The sequence below is a fragment of the Neopsephotus bourkii genome, unplaced genomic scaffold, assembly GCF_033783945.1.
Source record: "Neopsephotus bourkii isolate Nb327-2 ecotype Australia unplaced genomic scaffold, CSIRO-AGI_Nbou_v1 NB_1423, whole genome shotgun sequence".
Taxonomy (NCBI): domain Eukaryota; kingdom Metazoa; phylum Chordata; class Aves; order Psittaciformes; family Psittacidae; genus Neopsephotus; species Neopsephotus bourkii.
Window position 1 is genome coordinate 63004 of NW_026901900.1, and position 7019 is coordinate 70022.

Consider the following 7019-nt stretch of genomic DNA (forward strand, 5'->3'; position numbering starts at 1 on the left):
ATTACTGTGATGAAGAAAAGGAGCATTTGGGTGGCGAGCCCTTTGACTGTAAATCTATGCTAACTAACACAAGTTTTCAGTTATCTGGCTATAGACCACAGGATACGTTTCTAGAAAGGACTGTACAATTTGCATTAATGGTATATGCTTAAGGGACCTATTGCCATTCTGGACTGCATCTAACTGAAAGCATAAAATATCTCTAATGTCCTTTACGTATCATCAGAGTATGAAGAGATAAAGTTTCTGCATAGATTTTTACCTATGCAGAGCTGCAAAATATTTTAGCTGAAAAATAAATGTTATTCTGAACAGCAAGTAGTTTCAGCTCTAGCTCATAAACCTGAAATATTTTCAACGGCTGTGTAGTAACAGGCCTTAGTCAGAGTTCTGCAGTTCTGAAGGAAGCATCATTTATAATTAGAGCCTTTACTCTTCCCTGACATTATTAAAATGCAGCTTCTTTTTTCATGTGTCTGAGTGACTTTTCAGGTAGACATTAAAGATCTCTCAGCTTAATTTCTCCCTTTCCTGGGGAATGCCTAGAACGTGGAGTACTCAGGAGTTCTGTGTTTTTTTTCCCCAGTTCTGCTACTTTCCTTCTATGTGACCTTGGCAAAGGCCTGCAAAGAAACAGAAGAAATGCCAGATGACCTTCTTTATGAAGTGTTTTGAGGTCAGTGAAAAGTTCCACACATTGTTGTCACTGAAACAGATTTAAAAGGCTAAACATTTGGTAAATGAGAATGCAGATTTTTGCAACCACAGCTGCAATTAAGGACTCATCACTGACCTAGGTGGGGTCCTGTGGGACTTTGAAGGAAACTTGAAGTCCTCACAGACAAAACCAGCAGCTGGCACAAATATTAAGAAGACAGGCAAGTGATGAAAATGACAAGGTTCCTTTGCAAGATCATCTTAGAGCAAGAAGACTTGGTGCAAAGAAAGAAGTGTGATTTAATTTGGCCGAGTACCAACACATACCCCTCAAAGGACAGGTGGTAACTAGCTCATCTTAACAAGCAGGGGAGCGCTGTTTTCATTAGGCAGATCTCACTGGGTAGGCAGCTCAGGATAGGGGTAGGGCTGTTACATCTAACCTCCTGCTCCCATCATTTCTCCTCTCCCACAAGCAGAAATACACACTAAGTAGGCCAAGGCAGCTTCATATTTTCCCTATCCTTAACAGATGATTTTATAATATGTCCTTCTTTTACTGTTATGTAAGTATTTCTTGGGGGTGGGTGGGGGTGGGGTTGTGTATATTACCCCAAGCCAAATAAGCAGTTGCACAATCTGTTAGGGGACAAGGAAGGAAAGAGAAAAAATAAAAAGAAGAAGAAAAAAGAAGCTTGTCTGAATATATTTGTGACTCTCCTACAGTTTTCAGAGTATGATAGCATAAAGGTGATTTAAAAGGACACTTCTCAAATTACCCTGAGAGGATTTTGTTAGCAGCAACCAACCACAGTGAGGAGAGAAAAACAGATACTTGGTGATGTCTGCCTGCTGATATTCTGCTTCTACTAGCATGTGAAAGGAAAGGTGGAAGGAATTAACCTAGAAGAGGAGGAATGACAGCAAATGAGAAATGAAACAAAGCTACAAGTACTCAGGATTAGCTGGCAGCATACACTAGCTGAGAATTAAAAAGGGATGTTGGCATTTCAGAAAGATTGTCAATACAAAAGCTGAAGGTTTATCACACATCTCTTTAGCAAGTGGGGTTCAAAGTGTGGGAGTAAGTGCCAAGACGGCCTACGTGCTTACTAAGAGAAATGAATGGCCAGGATTGTAATTTTTAACAGGAAGCCTCAGAAACATAGGTATGTGTAAAATCCTGTCTCAGTGTAGACTGAGATACTTGTTTAAGATTCAGTATCTCTGTGAAGCTAGAGTTGAGAAAGAGGCTTAAGAAGCTGTGCCCTGTTCTGTTAAGCTGACTGTGATAATGAAAGGATTTTGTCTGTCTATACCACTAAGTAAAAAGCCCAGAAAAAAAAACATTTGCCCAGAATGTCACAACACGCACTTACTTGGCTAACTTCTTTTTTTCCTGCAGAGAAAAAATAAAAAAAAGGTGGTCTCAAAAAGGTGGCCTCATTTATTCTGACTATAGGAAACCACATTTGGAATGACTTAGCCTTGAACCTGATAAATCTCAGCTTGGTCAAAAGGTGCCACGGAATGTGCTAACAGCTAACTAGAATGGATAATTATGGTGAAATGCTCAAGTTTGCATCCTAGAACTCTTTAATCTATTAGTATCCATTCATTTGTATATTAGTAGATATCTAAAAGACTTGACAAAAGAGGAGGAGACTTAGTTTTGGGAAATACTTGGCCTGCAGGGTTTGAGCTGTGTATGAGCTGTGTCTGAGCTTTGATGGTGTATACAAAGCAATGCAAAATATGTAAGTACAAAGACAAAAGGAAACCAGGGAGAAAAAGAGTTAAACCCTCTGACTAGAGCACTCAGCTGGAAGGTAGCTGCCTCTCAAGCTCTGTTAGTGCTTTTTAGTTTAGACATTTTCTGGTTAAAAACATTGCAAAAATGAGGGTTTCAGGAGCTAGAACCTCAGATTCTCCCATTGCTCCACCAACATTTCTATTAATTCTTGCATGTTTACCTTTATTTCCTGAGATAAGAGGAGCCTCCTTCTGAAGGTGCATTGCATTTTATATCTCACTGTATTCTGTCACTCCTTTTACTTTCCCTTTCAGAAAGTATAGCAAGAGTACGCAGTTATGGTAAAGAGCATCTTCAGAAACAAATACGCAACCATAAGGAATGCAGACCTTACATTTTAATATCTGGAAAAAAAGGAGTTGTTTTTGCAAGATCTTCCATAGGTATATTCTGGATAACAATGGATGTGATTTCCCATAACAACCGTTTCTCTATTTAGCACTCAGTCCAAATCACACTGTTTTTCATAGAAATATCTTAATTGGCTTCCGTTGACTTTGGTTTCAAATCAAGGGAATTCACTTGGGCTCACTGAAAATGGCAAAAAATTCTGCTCTCATACTCTGCATTTTGGAGATGGGGTTTCTTGGGTTTTGTTTCCAATGACCTTAGCTCAGCCACATCTGCTCATGCATTTAAATTAAAGTTTAAGATCTCTCTCTGATCAAATGTTGTTTTCATAATTTAGATAAGCTTCCCTCTTCTGGAAACATTTGTTTAATATAGTTAGTTCTTTTTTATATGTCACTGATATTTTTATCTGTTTATAGTCTTTTAAGATGTGCTATGCATAAAACCAGTTTTATAAATAAAGATTGATTACTCAATGTATTTCATGAAATAAGGCATGGTCTTTTCAAAAAAAGCTACAGAAATATAGAAAATATATATATTTATACATTAATGGTAGCTTCACATATCTGTCCGCTGTTTGGATGTAGTAGATCAAGTACCTCATTCTTTTATAGTGCCTTGTACATAGAAGATGAACTTTGGATTCACCAGAAGTCTGTAGGCAAGTATTTAGTTTTAAAATACTTATTTTCTTCCTAAAAGGAAGAAGGATTAAGTGTTAAGGAAAAATTCTGTGTTCAAGGAACTTGGTGTAGTGGGGTTTTTTTTCAGTTCTTTTGTGTTTCTGTTTTAATTACTCCTGTTGTTGCTGTTACTAATCAGCTTGCTTTGCATCATACTAAACAGCACAGCTGGAGAATTTTCTCACTGATTGAAAGTATCATGTCAGCAGAGAGAGTGGGCACCAGTGGGACTGCAGTGGAAATGAGTACAAAGAGATTTCAATGATCTTACATGAAAGTGACAATTTTTTCTGCATCTGGGGATGCTTGAGGAAGGGAAGAAAGAAACCCAGTGTGGGAGGATTAAAGAAGGAAAGATGCCTCTGGAAAATAAGAGCAAGGAAGAGATGATTTTTATTTACACCTGGATGGTCAGGTGTAAAACTTCCATCATGACCAGAAAAAAAAAAAGAAGGCAGAAATATAGGAATGGATGACAAAGCACTCATTTGAATTTATCCCTGTTACAAGCTATTATAAAACCCATATCAGAATTAAAGTTCCTACTGTTCTAGAAATAGCACCTGCATTTCATAGGCAATAGATTGTACTGAGACAATAGGCCTGCTTAGAACAGGGAGTGACTCAGTCTTAAGGGAACAGCACAGCATACACAGAAAGAGGAAATAGAAAGAAGAGGTAGTATTTAACTAACCTTTTAGATCCTTTGTGCAGCTTTCTGTACAGCTCTTTTTCTTTATTTCTACAGTATCAAATAGTGTTACTTGATAACATCAACTCCTGCCACAGTCCCTCTTTCTTGATAGAAGCATATGGATTGCTGTACAAAGTGAATTTTGATGCATCTCTTGAATCTTGGGTATAAGGAAAAGAACTAAATAAATGACATAAATCAAAACAGAGGTGAAATTTAGGCCAATTTTCTGTGGTTTCTTTTGTACAGAAAGCGTCAGTAGGACTGCCTATAATTCACATTTATTGGCATTTCCTATTTCAGGGTTTTTTTTTCATTTTATTTTAACCTTGCCAGATTTAGACTGTGAATGCTGAACTCTTCTTACCAGCTGCTGGGGCCAGAATGTTTGCTTTTGTTTATAAAATTTTAATATCAGCTCTTTTGCAGCTTCTGAAAATGAAAGGAAGGGGAGGATGGCGAGGAAAAAGTAGAATACAATGCACTGATGGCTTAAGAGGCAAGCTTCAGGCAAAGGAAGGGGTAAAACAACTCTTCCTTATTCTCAGGTGAACTACTTAAACAGGGGAAGGCTGGGTCACGACACTGGGGAGAAACTAGAAAGAAAACCTCAAACAAAAAGAAGTTAGGGTTTGCAACGAGGATTCCTGAAGACCAGATTTGGAGTGGTATTGCAAACAGATGTGGATTGATATGAACATCTGAGACACCCAGTTCAGGATAACCTGAATAGAAAGGATAAGAACAAAGGAACATGTAAGATGAATAAGGTGAGAAAGCTAAATCAAGGACTGGCTTGATCCTGCAGAAGATGGGGCAGCAAGATTAAGGGAAAACTTTTCCCACTAAAATATACCTGCTTTCTAATGCAGAAAAGAAATCAACTAATATTTGTGAGTTATGACCTGAGCTATGAGACTTAAGTTATAAGTGAGATACATAGTTTAATTATAGTGGTGGAAGTAGTGGAGCTGGGTATCAGGGCTGTGCCTAGTGCACACCCAGCAACCTGAAACTATTAATTTCCTGTACAGTCCCCAGCTCATCTCTGTATATCTGACACAATGGACTGGAACGAGAAAATTGGCCACCCTGCTACCAGGTGATTGACTGAACTAGTAGCCACCTTCACAATGAAGCATTTGACTGTCATAAGCTCTCCATCTGGGAATTTTGGATGACTCTGAATATTTTCCCCAGATGACTCTTGCTGTGCCTAAATGCAGCTGATGGGCATGACTTGTGTGCTGATGACTCGCATGGGTTGAGACTCCCTAAGACAGCTCTTGATGCAAAATTGACAGAAGTTAAATTAAAGTGCATATAAGTTAATTAGAAATGGTCAGGAGAAATTGTGTCTGAAGATACACTGATGGTCACGTAGGGTGGAGATGTTTGGTATGTAGTTCAAGACAATGGATAGTAAAGGTCTTAAATTTATGTGAGCAGATATGTAGGGTGTAAAATTAATCAGAAGAGCTCTTCAATGTCTCATCCAATAAAGCTGAAGATGCTAGGTGCTTTTTGTCATTCAGGCAGCAACTGAGTCTACTCTTTAAGAGGTTTGGTCCCCCAAGTTTTCAAAACCCTATGGGAAAATCCCAATAATAGTCTTTTTGTCTTACAAACACTAAGTCTATGATTGTGAAAGAGAATAACTGTAATGATGAATATTCTAGAAATGTAAGAAAATGGATTTTCTTTGCATAAACTCCAAATTTTTTTTTGTGTACCATAAATGAGGACAAATGAGATAGAGTATAAATTCTCATTTGGTAAGCTCTGTCCATCTTGTGAATTGACTAAGGCAGAGGGTCTGTGGGAAATACTAGCAGCTGCATCATAGCATGTATACATGAGAGACCAAATTAAAGCTGCACAAACAATGCTAATGCTGACAGTCTTAAGTATTTGGCACATCTTTAATGTTCTTTTAATGTGCTTCTGTGTGTGTAAAAAAGCACTGGGGGTTGGATGCCACATCAAAAATTTGTTGCTAAAAAGAGATTATGATGTACAAGACAACATTAAGATACAAGACAGACAAAGAGGGGAACAAAAAATTTACACCATTTATACACCAGTGTATAGTATGTCTCTCTCACCTTCTACTACCAACCATTTTGTTCTGATAGAAAGTGTGACACTCAGTATAATCAGTAAACCCCCTAAAATCAAGAAAATGCTTAGCATTTCTATAGTGGCTCAGGCAGTGGCGTTTGATATGCTCGTCTCCATGTATGATACTGTACATCACAGCACATGTTCCCGTAGCAGAGGGATCTTGGGTGATGGAAAGGGAGACTCCTAGTCTGTGTGTGCTTCCTGCTCTCTGAATGGGGCAGAAAGGGGAAGATGCTCTCCTTTTTGGAATCAGTGAGCTATGTAAGATGCAGAGTACAGCAAAGGAAAGGCAGCGGATGAGATGCAGTAGGCAACATGGAAAAGAAGCAAACAAACAAGTCAACAAGCTTGGAGAATGATGCACTGCAGAGCCTGAAGGTATGCTGAGCAAGCAGAGCCAATGAATGCCCAGGCCTTAGCTGGGATAAAGTGACTTTTGCAGGAGTCAAATGGGACTATGCACAACAAATCACAGTAAAAGAGCTGTTCAACAGGAATACAGTGAGCAGAGGGGAATATATCTTTCACCCTCTTTTGACATTTTGGGAGTTTTTGGTGTAATGAAGGATCTAGTTGGACCCTCTTCAAATCCCTGGCCAACTTGTCCTCTTGTCAGAAGCAATGATAAATAAACAAATGTTATTGAGGAAATACTGTGAAACCCATCAACTTCTGTATCAATCTTCACAGTATG